Genomic DNA, 17,144 nt, shown 5'->3' on the forward strand with positions numbered 1-17,144 from the left:
GGGAGCTCAGTGTAAACAGATAGGGGTTCACTGTGGAGCTGAGATCTGGGAGCGTCAGAGTTGTCAGTCAAATGAGGGGTCTACATTCCAGGGCTACAGTGGACAAAAAAAAATGCTAAAAAAAAATCAAGCTGAACTGATTACTTTCCTGTCCAGTTTTATTGATGTGGCACAGTTTTCACATTTTAGTTTGCGTGTACTACTGTGGGAAATTAAAACTGTGAGGGGCACAGTGTACACTGGGAAGTCTGTAATTAGGTGTGGTGGAGGGGGGAGGACCCATCCCAGAATCCTCTCTGAGAGGACAGGCGCTGTATTGACCGTTAGAGCCCCGCCAGCGGCTCAGAGACTCCTGGAGAAGCTTTGACCGGTCAATCAGAGAGATCAGCTGTTGTTCCAGCCTCGCGTCTCTCCAAGACCGCTCAGGACACAGGCTCCAAGGGGGAGGATTTAGCCCATAACCAAACATAACAAGGCAGTGTTCATGTGTAACCGCATCACCGAGATTGCCTTCTTCGAGGTGTAAAAATGAAAAAAGGACACACTGCGAGATTTGCACTAATATTGACCTTCCATTAACAGAGACTTAGAGCCTCTGTCCGGGATAAGCGTTAAACCCTCCTGGAACCCTCTGGGAAACATAGTTTTTAACAGCAACATGGTGGTTTCAACAACCCCGGTTAGAACAATAAGCCAGGTTCTGGTGCGGTTCTGGAAAGACCCTGGTTCTGGTTTATGTGGGCCTGCACAACATGGCTTGGAACTAACGTTCCACTGGTGTCCACATGTGGTTCGAGTTACTCTAAAATTGGGCGTGTTTACTTACAGCATATTCATTTGCAGTGTGATGATCAACTAGATTAGCTACGAGCCTGTCTACGGCTAGTTATGAATGGGACACTTGTGTCTTTGGTTATTTAAATCAACCTGGTCTTTAGTCATGTTTTCGAGGCAAATGTCAAGAATGTGGTTATAAAAGTACAAAATCTGAGAACAATATAGAGTACGGTGTGGGACTTACTCAGTGAAAGATGACCTTTACACAAATCGATACACTGAAATAAAAGTATTCAGGGGTAAAAGATTAGTGATTCTGATACTTTACCTCACTGTGCCTTGATTCAAGCCTGTGTTGAAAAACATGTCAAGAACCTTTCTTAAGTGGCGAGGGTCTGCCCCGTCTGCTATGTGGTAAAAGGCTCTTAAACTGTATAAATAAACCACTCCGACTGCTCTAATAGAACCTATTACCTTGTCTTGAACACGCGTGCCGAGCACCATGCTTCCAGTAGGGGGCATGTTTGGACGCGTTTGTGAGATCGTTTTCCTCTTCTCTGAGAAAACAAACCAACTCACGGACTCATGTTGTTGCCAGTGGCATTAGAACGAGAGAAACGCACACACCGCTCAATCACCTAGCATGCCATAACCCTGATGACCGCACTTGATGGTAAGTGTGGGTCACACACGCCTACATACCACCTGCCTCGTAAGCTTTGTCCGTGTGTGTGTGTCTGTATGACTGTGTGTGGATGTGTATATACCATATGTCCCTCCAACTCTATCTGCATCTATCAGTACCCACAACCCATTTGTGGCCCCACAGTGACATTTCAGTTCAGACAACATTTGAGCTTTGGTCCTCCCACAGCCTTGCCCTGACGGCATCATCCTATCCTGTCCCGTCAGTGGCCCCTCTGCGTGCTAACTGCACTGTACAGCCACTGTCAGGCTCCTTCATTTACATGGATTAAACAGTCAGAACATGGCACGGTAGGATTATTGGCCTTGCTCCTGTCAATTTGCCAGATCAACTGGTCCGATTTCTGATTGTCTGATTGCATTGTCCTGTTTTGCATGGGCCCAGCCTCATTTGGGGGGTGCTCAGTGTGTCCTGGCTCTCTGGCTCTCTGTGTGACGGCGATCTGGCTGCCATCAGACCCACGTGCCATTGTATTCCCGTCACCTCGGACGTTACTGAGTCAATCTAGCTATTTCTTTGACCGCCCCCCAACCCTTCCTTCTGTCAGGTCCAGAGCAGGGAGCCAGCTCTGGACTTGTCAGTGACGGCTGGCCCTTGAGACAAGCGTTTATTTGGCCTGGGAGCACTAGTTAGACCCTGTGTGGTCCATAGTTATTAGTTTGTTTACAAGAGTTAACACTGAACCCTATGCATGGCCCAGGGCACACATTCCATCTTTCCTTCCTCTTCTCCACAGCTGGAAAAGAGAGAGAGATAGAGAGAATGAGGAAGAGAGAAAGATGTTCAACAAGATTTCAGCTGGACAGATGTAATAGTGTGTAAATAGTTACTAGGACATGCATTTTTCATACCACTCAAACCCCAATTTATTTCCACCCATACAACCTCTTCCTGTCTCCTCTTACCTGTAGTTGACTCACATATCATGGCTGTCTGATTGTGTGAGCCCCACTCTCAGATAGGGCCAAAAGCATGTCCTTCAACAGACCTTCAGACAGGGCCAAAAGCTGATCCAGGAAGACCCCACGGCTGTGATATCTTTGTGGTGGAGTTCAACGGCACACCTTGCGTCTTATCAAACACAGGCCTCTTTTGATACGATGCAGCCCTGTCAAAACAAGCTAATGTGAAAACAGCCCGGAGGGGGTTTCTTCTGACGGATTCAAAGTTCTTTGACTGTCTCATCATCCACTCACCTCAGTGGTGAACAGGCTGTGAGCAGACGTTAGGTTCTCATCATCCACTCACCTCAGTGGTGAACAGGCTGTGAGCAGACGTTAGGTTCTCATCATCCACTCACCTCAGTGGTGAACAGGCTGTGAGCAGACGTTAGGTTCTCATCATCCACTCACCTCAGTGGTGAACAGGCTGTGAGCAGACGTTAGGTTCTCATCATCCACTCACCTCAGTGGTGAACAGGCTGTGAGCAGACGTTAGGTTCTCATCATCCACTCACCTCAGTGGTGAACAGGCTGTGAGCAGACGTTAGGTTCTCATCATCCACTCACCTCAGTGGTGAACAGGCTGTGAGCAGACGTTAGGTTCTGGCGAATGAGGCGGAAGAGATTTCTGTGGGAACCGTGCTTGGAGGCGATCACATTCAATGAATCCGACGGAAATACGGTTGATCGTGTCCTAGATACACCTTCAGAATGTTTATTTGTATTTGGCTAATAGTAGAACCATCAACAAGACCTGTCATCAGGTTGATGACACAAAGTACAAAGGCAGTAGGATTTTTCTTTTGAGTAATCAGGTCAGGTGGGAGTCAGGTGGCTAAGTGGTGAGGGAATCGGGCTAGTAATCCGAAGGTTGCCAGTTCGATTCCCGGTCATGCCGACTGACGTTGTGTCCTTGGGCAAGGCACTTCACCCTACTTGCCTCGGGGGAATGTCCCTGTACTTACTGTAAGTCGCTCTGGATAAGAGCGTCTGCTAAATGACAAAATGTAATCAGACTGACGTCAAGCTCTTTGTCATTCTCTTGCATGTCTGCTGCTGGTCACTTTCTAAAGTACCTGGATATCGTTACACAATCAATAGTTCTGCTATCTAAGCACAATGAAAGAACTATCGTTAGTGCCATTAAAATATAGTTCAGTCAGACTAATCAGGTGTGGTATTTTGAAAGAGGGAGTGCTTTTATTGTTTTATTGTGCCCAGATTAGCATCCAAAGAAACAATTAAGATTTCAGACCAGGTCACATGGGAGTGAGATTTTCACTTATACACTTACACTTTCTCTTGAAACAGTAACCGTGAGAGAGAGAGTTAGTGGAGTGTCTGTCTGTCAGTCTTTTGGGCTGACTGGCTGGCTGGCTGGCTGGCTGGCTGGCAGACTGACTGGCTGACAGACTGACTGGCTGGATGGCCAGTTTGTCTGTCTGTCTGAGTGGGTCTGGACTCTGTGGCGTGACTGGGTAAAACACAGCTGTCAAAAGGTGTGGAAAGGCCTCTCTGCTGGTCTCAGCTGTAAAAACAGTTAACTAGAAGCTCCACACACAGGCACCTATACACATGCACACACACACGCACACACACAGCCTCCTTCCAAAAAAACTATACAATGGATTTCCGTACAACTGTTGGACTCAAGGCAGTAAAATTGTAATCAAGGAATCTGTGTCAAGACCACTATACTATATAAATACTTCTGAGGTATAAGCAGTAAACATGTAATACAGGAAAAATCAAAAGCCTCTATAGCTAATCTTTGACAGCATGACGTTATTTCCATAAACCTGTCCTGTCATTAAAGTCAGTTTAGGTGTGGCTCAGTAGATTATTTAATATCTGATAAGCAGGCCCATACATAATACGCAGATTTTTTTTGCGGTTATTCAGACTGAAAATCTGCGGAAATCTGCGGAATTCCGCTAGCCTTCCTGTTTTTATGTCGGAGCGACCAAAGATGTTCCACAACAGTTCGACACCAAATATGGTCGATAGAATGTTGACAGACTTTGCAAAAAAGTATTGATCCATCCTCATAAAGATCGCCTGGAAACTCCCTGGCCCTGTCTCTTGCTGTCAATTTGGTCGATAAGTGCTTCCTTTTTAATTCTTAACATTTTTGGCTAAAGTTTTAATAATAGAGACGTAATATGAGTTGAAAAGTTTGTTTACATTTTGCCTCAGACCAATGCGTTCTACTTGAAAATCCGCGGGTTTTCGTCGGAAATCTGCGCCCGCGTCGGTTATTAAGTTTGGGCCTGCTGATAAACTAACAGCGTAAATGATCACATAGGACTTTAACCTTTTCTAATTCTAAACCAATCCTAACAATTCATTTCCCAGAACCAGGAGTCGGCTGATAACAGTAGCTTGCAGGTGCGGTTCATTGCAACACCAGTGACTTGAGAAATAAACAGACATTGATTCAGAATTAAAGTACACCATAAACTTTCCACCCTTTTATTCGATGGATTTCTGACAAGAGTGCAATGGTCTGTTGGTCTTATAGTAACACCATAACACCAAGATCACCCATGCTTCAACAATGAGATGTCCTCTCCTGTCTGGAAACAGACATCCATCATCAATTGAGGACAAATTATTATGTAAAACAGCAGGACTTTGTGAGCACAGATTGACCGGGCATGAAGCCCTCTTGAAGGCATTTCATTGGTCCCTTGATGGTTAGAGGTTGAGTGATACCTGTGTCAATTAAAACAAATAGTCAAAACTGGAGTTGGGAGGTTTTAGTTTTCTGTGTCTGGAGGATATTACAGTACCTGTGTCACAATGCTACACTCCCGGTGGATCAGGTGTGATGTACAGTACCAGTCAAAAGTTTGGACACATTTTCCCATTCAATTTAATGTGTCCAAACTTTTGACTGGTACTGTAATAAAATGGCACATAACTGGATGCCGCATTATCACATTCAAGCCTGGCTCATATATGAAATACTAGAAACCCATGCCTACTTGACAATTGACACGCCATTTTTATACAAAGTATCACCCACCAACCAACCATAGTTTTAATTCTTATAAAAAATTGGATATAATTTATCATCTCATGTACTCATTTAATTAAGGCCTTTGTCTATCGTTCACACGTAATGTTCATGTGATTCTCATTCAGTCAAATCCAGGATGTTGCAATGGATAGAGCCAGAATGAGTGCAGGTGTGGAGCGATTACATAAACCAAACAGTCCCTCAGAGACAGTCTGAGACAGACCCACTCCCCCATCTCAAGTAACCTGGGACAGAACACAGCCCATGAAGACAGGCCACATGATCACCTGCTGATGTGTCACTCAGCTCTTGGTGTATGGTTGTTAATCAGAGACTCTGGCCTCATTGACACACAATGGATATTATGGGAGTCATGGAAGTGTTTGAACTCTAAGGTTACACATCTCTCATACAGTAAAGCTTGTAGGTCACCCTTAACAAAAGACGAGCAGTTTAATGTCCTCACTTTACTTCCCAAGCCCATTTGTGACAGTATTTCACAATAAGGCTGGCATTGTTTACTTGGAGATGGGCCAGTGGGTTTATGGAAGAAAAAAAAAACATTGTTGCAATGCAAAGTGGTCTGTTGTAGATTTCGACCCACCAATCAGTCTCTTTGTTTGTACTGTAAGATAATGTCATCAATTAGCCAGCCAGTCAGCCAGCCAGCCAGCCAGTCATTCATCCAGCCAGTCATTCAGCCAGCCAGTTAGCCAGCCATTCAGCCAGCCAGCCATTCAGCCAGTCATTCAGCCAGCCAGTCAGCCAGCCAGCCATTTCTACCAGCCAGCCAGCCAGCCAGTCATTCAGCCAGCCAGTCAGCCAGCCATTTCTACCAGCCAGCCAGCCAGCCAGCCAGCCAGTCATTCAGCCAGCCAGTCAGCCTGGTGGTGTGCCTATGTACCTAAACCCACATTGCGTGCCAGACAGGAGTCACCCATGTCAACACATCAGCATGGAACCACAGGAGCATGAGTCAGTTGTGTTTACTGAGGAGACGGTTTCTCTCTGTCTCCCCCCACACACTCTTCAGTCATCTCTTACCTCATTTAGATCATCTGTTTAACCACCACAGAACAATAGAGAGGAATGTCAGGTCTGTTTGTGTGCGTGTCCCATTGCCTATCTTTAGACTGTTTACATGAGACTTGCCAGACAGCTTTAAAGACAGCGATGGTGTGTGTCTGCCTGAAAAGACAAGAACCCAACTGGCTTTCGTAAAACAAACTGAAAGAAGATGTTGGTTGCCTCCATTGTGAGAGATATTGATATGACCCAAGATGGTAGTCGCTGTACATTATTGTCCTCTTCTTTCATCAACAAACAGGTGTTGCTCTCACCCAAGCAACCACTACCTACATGCCCGCCCACACACAGTGAAATGTAAACACATGGCCAGAACAGGTGACTGCCAGATTAAATGTAACTTCATACCTGCAGAATACACAACTTGGACATGTTCACTTTTGAACCTATGCCAGGAAAATGACCATGAAAGAGTTAATGACTTAAATCCACTTTCCTTAACTGCTGTGTTATCTTACGTAATACTTAATCAGATAGCACATACTGAATTTAATCACGGCATGGAGGTTCTGCCTTTACAAAATATCCACAACAATGAACAGTCTCATGCCATGCTGGCTACAACCTTCCATTTCTTGGTCCTTAACATGTGACTTTTCTAACCCAATACATGACATGCGGGTTGGCAGATCTTCTTGTTGAGTCTTTGAATCTCCCCTGTTTGTTTGCTGAAGCAGTATATGAAAGGATTGTGAAGAGCAGAGCTTTTCCTGTTCTGCTGAAAAAGAAATGACAGTGCTCTTCGTTTGTTACAGCAAACATCAACAGCAATTATTACATTACAAACTTCCTCTTAAATCAAGGCACATTAAATGTGGATATGAGCTACACAATCCACACATTATATATTTTGTTTCATGACGAATCCCATTCCAGATACAGAAACAGGGTCAATGCAATTGACAAAATTGAGTTGAACTAATCTGACCATAAAATCTGTCTGTCTGTCTCTCTCCATCCTCTCTCTCTCTCTCTCTCTCTCTCTCTCTCTCTCTCTCTCTCTCTCTCTATTTATCTATCTCTATTTATCTATCTATCTACAAGAGTTTGAAAGCTAACCTATGAGTGGTTTATAATCTGAATCGATTCGGTCTTTGTTTCCTGGCCAGTATTGAACATGGACAATCTCCCGTCCATTGTAAGTGTGTCTGGCATTCAGACACTGAGTTGTCCAACACTGCATTATCAGAAGGTCACCACCACACCCACATATGGCCTCGCCTCTGCTGTTGGCCTTGAAGAGAGAACACTAGGCACACACAATGCAGACACAAACACACACAAGCGCGCACACACACACACACACGCGCATGCACACACACACACACACAGACTACAATACACCTGAGCATATTCCCTGTAATGGGATGGTAGTTCTCTTTCTGCACTTTGATCCTACAGTTTGTGTTCTCAGAGATCCTCCAAGTGGCTCAGTGTCCTTTGTGTTTTTGTAACTACTCCCCTATTTAATTCTTTGGAGGCTGTCCTGGAGTGAACCGTTTGAATAAAGGTCAGCCTGTGAAAGGATGCCAACGCCTACAGTATTCCTTTTTACAGTAAGCCCATTTGCTAATAACATCAAGTGAAGCACAGCTCATAGTGTCTGTATGTGATCTTTCTTACTGGTCTGTTCTATCTAGCGTGTCCTGGCAACTTTGAGCATGCAATCTGGGTTGATGTGCAAAACTGCCTTTTTACTGTCAAGTGTTCAACATTTCACAGTAAGAAGATAACTAAGTGAAAACTCACCGAGCGTGAACATTCCTGAGTCTCTAAAATAACACGCAGTGTCTCGGGGTTCACCCCTGCACCTTTAAAGCCTGAGGTAGGCTGTCAGCTGCAGCCCAACCTATTGCACCTGTGCCGCTTGGTATGTTAGCAATTTTCGAAAGCATATTTTCACTTTTTCTTTCGGCTTTCTTACGAGAAAGCCTATGCAATTGTTGTCAGGGTCAGGTGATTGGATCTCAAGAGTGACTAAAACCCTTGAGAGAAATGTACGCATGGCTTGGTCATCATCCGAACAACTTATTCAGATACTGTAAAATATGGTTTCTGTAGTTAGACATTATCCTGTCAAGCTACCATGCTAACAGATCCCTTGGCCTTGCTTCTGTAAGGTACGAAAAATGCCAACACAATGTCAGCCTCTCACGTCTCTCAAAAAAGGTCACAATGCTATTGTGAGGGCCCTTTCCTCTGTTTCTGGCCTTCTTGCTTCAGCTTTTGTTGTTTTCTTGGCCGTTGTTGTCAAAGGGATCCTGAGCTGAATGTAGATCCTTTTGACAAAGGGTTTGTTTTGGTCCGGCTCTTGAATGTGACAGGCTTGGTAATGACTTGAGGTCAGAGGGAGGAAGTTCTTTCATCGCGCCTGCCTCTTTGGAGTTTGACCCTCCATTGTTGAACACAGGTCCACTTCACGCGTCTTGATTGAGTTCCCAGATCATCCAGAGCATTATACGTAGATATCATTCCCGTTAGCGCTATTGTTGATGCACTTCAAAGTCAACTCAAGAATTGGATGTGATGTATTAAAGGAAAACTACAACTGGCGAAAGCGACTTGGTGGGTCTTCGTTTTGAATGTGTTAATCAACCAACCTAAACGTCGTATAGGATTTCAGGTTGGGAACTTGAACAATCAGTGTTTCGAAAGTCATGATTCGAAAGCTAGGAGAGGAGTCTCAGAGTTCAGGAGTGGAAAGTGTCTGTGATGACATCACAAGGACGAGTCTTCCTGTTCCTGTTGCGCCCTGGCGTGCTCCGGTGCCCTTCCTCCCTCTGATGTCATGGGCCGGGTCGAAGGTAAGAGACGGACCAAAGACCCCTTAGAGAGAGACCCCCTGTCCAGTCCAGTCCAGGGACCAAATTAGAACCAACCCCGCCTCCCTGCGATTCACCTAGCCCCTCTCCGACCCTTGCTCCCCCCCCCCAGCCCAGACTCGACAAACACTGGGGTGTAGAAAAGAAAACATCCTCTCCCACAGTTGTCCTTCTGCCAGCTTGGCCTCCTGGGGAAGGTAGAGTGGGACCCCAGCTGAGCGTCTCTGAACACACGTTCCCTGTTTAGAACAAAGCAGGCCAGGTGACCACAGGCATTAGCGTTTACGTCACCAACTGACCAAAAACTCCAACCGACCGAGACCGCAGGGAACCAAAAGCAGCAGTGAAACATTGGTCCAGACGAGTAGGATAAACCGCACCATGGCTCACAACAATACAAAACCAAACAAAGCAATCAACAAGAAAAGGATGAAAATTCACCAAACAACTGGCTTGTGTTATTTCTCTCCATTTTGTTACTATATGACAGGACAGCAGCTGTACTCTGCGGCACTGTGTTGTTAAGGCCTGAGTGAGCTGTGCGTGAGATCCCTGTTTGTGTCTGGGCTTGTTTATGTCTCTGTGATCTGTCAGCGTGTCCCAGGGCCTTTCAGAGCTCCGCCCCCTTCTCCCTCTCCTAAACATGTACTACTGATAACGAGACCGGCTTTGGCAGGTGTTTCCTTGTAGGCCACAACCAGATCCTCTGCTTGAAGTGATAGACGTTAACACACCCTGACGCTCCGGGGCAGCCCCGGAATGTTCCTCAGCCCTTCTTGCGGAGACTCTAGTGGACTTGGAAAACACCTGATTTCAAGAGCTCAATCCAACTGTACTGTCACATGAAACGATGCTGTAAATATGAGTGTATTGGGTCATTCCAACCATCTGCATCTTCATGAGCAGGAGTGAGGAGCCAGGGAGGAAGAGATGTGAAGACAAGGAGGAAGTCCAGTCTGGCCACCCTGACTATCACATACATTCCAGCACACACCACATTCTGGCTGTAGTACTGGTCCTGTTGGTCTAGTGTCTAGATTTAGATTTGGTCTAGATTTAGCAGAATCATCAAAGGCCAACGTTTCACTGTGTGGCTGTCATGTTTTTCGCCCTTTCATCAGGAATGTTTATATAGACAACTGTGTGGTGAATGTTCAAGCCTATCTGATGACGCAAATCCAATGGCTGGAGACTGAATAATGAAATGGGGCGGAACAGGATCTCTCACGCACCTTTATGGCCATGGGGGGGGGGGGGGGGGGGGGGGGGGGTGGCTCCTGTCCCTGACGAAGGGAAGTCGGGCTAACCTGGGAGAATCTCTCACCTCAACAACGTACTGGAGAGGCTGTGTTCCGTTCTTTCATGGCTGTAGATTTGGGGAAGGAGTGATGGGATAAAATAGGTTGAGGTTTCACACTCTCATCTCATTTTTTTTCTCATTTTCTCTCTCTTTTTCTCTCTCGCTCTCTCTCTCTCTTGCTCTCACTCTCTCACTCTCTCTCTCTCTCTCTCTCTCTCTCTCTCTCTCTCTCTCATCTTCTCCAAATCAGTGCTGACTTTCACATTCACGTTCACATTCACACCGATTGCATTCTCCTCATGTTAGACATGTCACATGTCAAGACAGATAAACATTAGCAGGGAAGGTGTTTAAGAAAAAAAAGAATGCCTCACTTTCAATTTGTAAACTAACTATTGACATGGGTAGCTTGTGCTTTACAGCCCTTCAAATGATACAAAATGGTGTTCTCTTGCCATACTCAGAATCACCAGACTAATATTTTACCTGAGGCAATAGTCACATTTATACTAAGACCCAGCAACAGGTGTGTCTACAATGGTCTTCAGATACTGGATAACTCGCATTAGTTGTGGCTTTTCTTTGTGTGTTGATATATAACATTACCAGAGTCCAAATGTACCCAGAAGAAAACCCGGGCTGTAGGTCGAATCTGCCTTTCTAGTGTGGTTACATTCCTTAGACTGACGTACATGATGACGTCTGTAACTTGACAGCCCTTAGACCTCTACATAAATCATTAGAGATTATTAAGGGGCTAAAAGTTAGACAAGGAGGCATCTGTAAGAGACTAACAATTGCAGGTTATTTTTAGACTGGAAGTGTCATCGAAGTAGCCCTGAACAAAACCACCACAGACACTGTGCTCAGGTGGGAAACACAAACACGCCCTTCCTGAAACATCATCCCTTACACACACACGCTCTCTCCCTCTCTCTCTCACACACACACACCAACCTGGCTGGCAAACACACACACCAACTTGGGTTGCACACACACACACAAAAATACAAACTCACTGACTCACACATTCCCACACAAACACAACAGGTACATATTTCACAACATGTGGATTAATCATGTTTAATTTCTCGTTCGGGTTGATCTATGTGTTATGGGAGGCTGTAGGGGAACTCCTTCACAAACATTCAACTATTCCTTCCTGGTGTGACCTATCCTTATGTAACCTTCCAGGAAGTTAGTTCCACCATACAATTCTGTAACAACAGCAGGTGTCATTAGCAGTAAAGCATCAGGATGTGGTGATGGCAGCCACCTGTAGCATCTTTCTGAACTGGGAAACCAGGTCAGGTCAATGTCACTACGAGGAACATCCTTTTCTAATGAACATGACTCACTCCCCACACAAGGCATGCGGGTGTTCAACAACCCAATTGATTGGCCTGAAGTTTCCATTGAGTGAAGAATTCATTTGATCTGATTATTTGATCTGAACATCCGAGCTGATGATTTGTCTCGGTCGTGCTTCTCCACATGTAGGCCGAGGCTGTACAGAGGGGCTGTTTGTCTGGAGCACCACTGGAGATACTCAAGCACATTGGGACTCTCGATCACAACCTGTGGAAGCGAGTGGGTGAAGCGGGACAAAGGAGCAGCATTGCTGATGAGGCTAAAAGCATCGAGGCTAGGAGTCGTCTGCTCGCCGACACAGCTACTTAAACCCATGGATTTGAAAACAATGTTTTACAAGCTCCCCTTGTGTGATGCCCTTGATACCGGCCTTGATACCGGCCTTGATACCGGCCGGCCTTGATACCGGCCTTGATACCGGCCTTGATACCGGCCTTGATACCGCCCCTATTTTTGACTGGATTTGATATCTGCTGTCCTGTAACCAACACCTCAGTAGTCACCTTTAGGAATCATACTGTAGGCTAGGGAATGGCTCACACCATATGGAAACATGAGAAGAAGGGAGGGCTTTTGTATGGCAACTGTTCCCCTGGTTTACTGTGACTGACATCACTCTCTTTACACAAGTGACAAGGTCGACAGTGATACTGTGACACACACAATGATGAGAACACATTTCCCCCGAGACAAAACGCCACACTGTCGCCGAAGATTTCCCAACAAAATGCTAAACACATCCATGGTGCTGCTGGTTCAGTCAGTGTGGTCTCTTTCTGAGGAAGGCCTGGTGGACGAGGTGTGGGAGGGCCTGCTGGATGAGGTGTGGGAGGGCCTGCTGGAGGAGGCCTGCTCTGAACATAACTTTTTGCAGGCCTGACGGCAGAGGTGATGTTGAGCAGAGTGCTGATATGGTGGAGCTCCACCGTAGGGCTCATGGAGGGAGGGGAGATGGATGGCAGAGCAGGGACAGTAATTCTGCTCTCCATGACAGGAAGGTGCAAGCTAATTTACCTGGATGATAGTCTGTCTACACTCACACTATACTTAAAGAGCCATTACGTCTGACAGCATTCACGCATTCACGCTCCCTTGAAGAAATGGAGAGGTGATATGTGGAAGGGCACACACGAGCAAACACACCCCGCTCTCCCACACACGCATGAACACACACACACAACCCACCGCCCGCCTCACTCACACGTACATACACACACTCAAATCGAACTGTAAACATTCCCCAAACACAATCATGCAGGCCGGCACACACCCGACGCAGGCCCATTGGGCAGAACCTAGACCCAGACAACGACAGCAGATCCAGAACAGGTCTGGCAGCACGTGGCATGGAAATAAATATCATTAAACTCTGCTGTCAGTTTGAATTTGGCTCTGCTGACTGCACCAGCATCCATGAAGCTGGCTATCCTCCACACGAAGCTTGCTCCTCTCTCACACACATTAACACGCGCACATGCATACACACATGCATGCAAGTATACAGTGTGCACACACCCACACTGTACACACACAAGCCCATGCATGTGTGGGGAGGACGGATGGACACACACAGACACACACACTGACACACACAAACACACCTATTTCACACACAGACCACCAGGGAGTTTTGTTTATTGAGGATAAACCCACATTAGAAACATACTAGGCCTATGTTGATTTCGACACAAACTAACACAAATCTCAAAAGACGCATTCAGATCCATTTGAAGTAAATGCACATCGAATAAGCACATGACATGAACAGAACACTAACACACACAGTACAGGCAGAGTAGGTTAGAGGTTGGCATAACAGGCAACGTTCGAGTCACAAACACAAACTTCAAGGTTATTCTTTAGTGACAGTTTAAAAGACAGGATAGGCCTACATTAGAGTGATTAGACAATAAAAACCGCGTAATCTATATCAACAAAATAAAAACTTGCTGCAATCGGAATAAGCTTAATCATTATCATTGACTGTGGCACTATCTTATAAAAAAAATCAATCTGATGACTGTCCTTTCATTGACTCCCGCTTGGGTAAATGTGAAGAGGTGTGCTCCAATGAACCTGCGTCAGTTTCGTGCAAAGCCCACGCTCACCTGAAGGGAGGTCCTCCTCCCTCTTGCACGCAGGGCTCTTTGTTGTCAAGGCGGTGCATTTTTTTCTCCCATTTCTCTTATTTGAAAATAACCCAAACAGGTTCTGTGGATGTAGTTACGGTGATATTATCTAAGCACACTTCACCTGAAGGGGGATCCCGTCACAGTTTTTTTTCTTTTTCCTTGTCTGCACGAAAGCGGCCCGAAGCTGAAAGCTTTTAAAGGCGAAAAAAAGTCAAACGTTTCTGAGGCAGGTTAAGCCCTGCTAACACCTTTTTAAATACTTTTTTTTCACAGCCTCACTGTAAATAGTCATTTTCTCAGGCTAATACACGCAAGGTGTCGAGGTCAAGACCTCTGTTTTTATAGAAACCCTGTAAATATAAACAAACAGACCGTGTCCGTTCAAATTGAGAGGGAGAGGTGCGGAAAGTTGCGTGAATTTGGATTTATGGCTTGACACTGAGTGTTCATTTATTTATGAGTGCAGGATAACTCAGTCACTGTATGCCATGAGATCCTTCACTGGTCACTGTGTTATGTTTCTTTCAGACTTGCTATTCTACCCGAGCGCAGACAGTATCTCCCCAGATTTGTATCAACAAACGTTTTTTACAGTATCAACGATGTAATCTGGATCCCACACGTTCACTCACAAAACATGTTTTAAATGTTTGGGCACAGGGCATTCGACCGTGTCCTCACGCGACAGCTTGATAAGGACTTAGAAGCATCCGAACTGGGGTGGCCAGGAACGCTGGCTCGTGTCCATGAGTGGGAACAACCAGGTGTGGAGTTTTGTCCTTGAACTACTCCTTTGTTCAAATCATTATAGCGCTAGTCTGCTACTAACGCTTTGTCTTCTCGCGCGACTAACCTAAACCTTTACCATACAAATTAATAGCCTAAGTTTAACAGTCACTAAATTGCAAATGCGTGACTAATGCATTGGCGAGTATGTTCAAAGGAATCGGTTGGTTTAATTTGTCAGATACTGAATGCAAACTGCCAATGTATCCATGAAATCAAACATGCCAAATACGACATTACCTCAAATATCTAAGAAGTCAAACCTTTCAAAGTCATATGACAAGGTAACATGAAGCTCTTGAATTCCACGGCTTTGATCCAGGTGGTTGAGACAAGTCAGATTAATGGGGTTACACAAACAAAATCTGATTTTGAGCACTTTACTGCCATTGTAAACAATTTGTTTTCAATGACTTGCCTGTACAATAAAGGTAGAATACATATACAAAATTCAAACCACTGACAGGAGATTCACTCCCCTACCATTGCTGTCTGTGGCTTGTCAGTTCCTCATTGTGACTCCACATGATGGCATTGAGATGGGAGTTCACCTAGACATGAATCAAAATGCAAATAGTGAAAAAAACGGCACAACCACATTCCTGTCATTTTGGCCTAAGCTACAGTTTGATAACATAGAGCCCTTCTGAAATCTGCAGCATGTTAGAACAATAGATAGTGTTTGCCACCGCACAAGGAAATGAATGTTAATAACTCAGATAGTAAAAGGTTAACCACAGGTCAACTTCTTCACACTAATCTCTGTGATTGCCAGGACAGTGACATTGATGGGAATGCTACATGTGTGGAGGATGAACATGTTCACGAGCCAAAAGCCACCTTTGTTATATAGGCTCTGCCCTCGCCTGGTGCTGGATACAGCCACCAAACTGCCATCACATGAATCAAGCCCAACAGTCATGCTTATCCAAGATGGCAAAGGGAAAACACACCACTATGTCATTGTTGGGCTTTCTTGCGTCAACACAACGTAACGAGATTGGAACTAGGCGTACGTCTAATAGCTAGCTCTTCTGTGAACGGTCAGGTCAAACACACTCACATGAATAAATAGCACGATTGCGATAATTGACGGCATCACACAACACATGGCACAGAGAAGCCAGAGAGAGGAGCAGGCTGCTGCCTGTTTAATGCTCGGATTGGTTTCTATTTAGGTTCTGTGGTCTCTTCACCTGAGGGCTTGGGAACACAGGCTTCCAAACAGATAGCAGCAAAAAATACATCCAGACTGTCAATTAAAGTAATTAGAGAGTAAGGTTACCTACAGGTGAAGATGAACCTGATGTTCTCAAAATTCAGATGCTGTAGACTGACAGATAACTGTCTTTAAAAAGAAATGATCCACTCCATGAAGAGATTGAGCCATTCTTTAGTAGCAACACAGGATTTATGACCGGAAAAGTTTAATTACATCAGGTTAGAAATCATTGAAATGTGATGCTATGTTTATTACTTTCTAAGAGAACAAAATGTAACAATATACTGCACTTTAAACTGCACTGTGCGTCATAGAGAGGGATTTATGAGGGACAATATAGATGATATATTAAAATAAAGACTGAAAACAACATTCGTGGTGTTGATGTTCTCGGATGCACTGCATAAGAATTCTTGTAGAACATCTTCTATGTTAAGCTAACCTACAAAACTGGTGCATACAGTACATCTGTAACAACAACGTTAGAGTTGTTACTTCAGTCAGTTGGCTGAGCGGTGAGGGAATCGGGCTAGTAATCCGAAGGTTGCCAGTTCGATTCCCGGTCATGCCAACTGACGTTGTGTCCTTGGGCAAGACACTTGCCCAAGGCACCCTACTTGCCTCGGGGGAATGTCCCTGTACTTACTGTAAGTCGCTCTGGATAAGAGCGTCTGCTAAATGACTAAATGTAAATGTACTTTATTTGTAACTACAATTGCACTTCAGAAGTGTGGTTTATAACACGTTAAATAAGGTATGGGTGAGGGTGATACTCTGTGGGATAAGCAAATATTTAAATGGATATTAACAATATATTTGGTATTTATTTAAAATTGTAGCAAATTAAGTACGCACATTTCTATGTTGAATGTATCCTAAAGTTGATGGTCAATTCATCATAAATTCTTGAAATCAATTTTTCTCTTCTAGAGCTTTTTTTTTGAGTCCTAAAGCTTTTCCTTAGTGGTGCTAATCTAAT

This window comes from Osmerus eperlanus, chromosome 16, assembly GCF_963692335.1.
Source record: "Osmerus eperlanus chromosome 16, fOsmEpe2.1, whole genome shotgun sequence".
Taxonomy (NCBI): Eukaryota; Metazoa; Chordata; class Actinopteri; order Osmeriformes; family Osmeridae; genus Osmerus; species Osmerus eperlanus.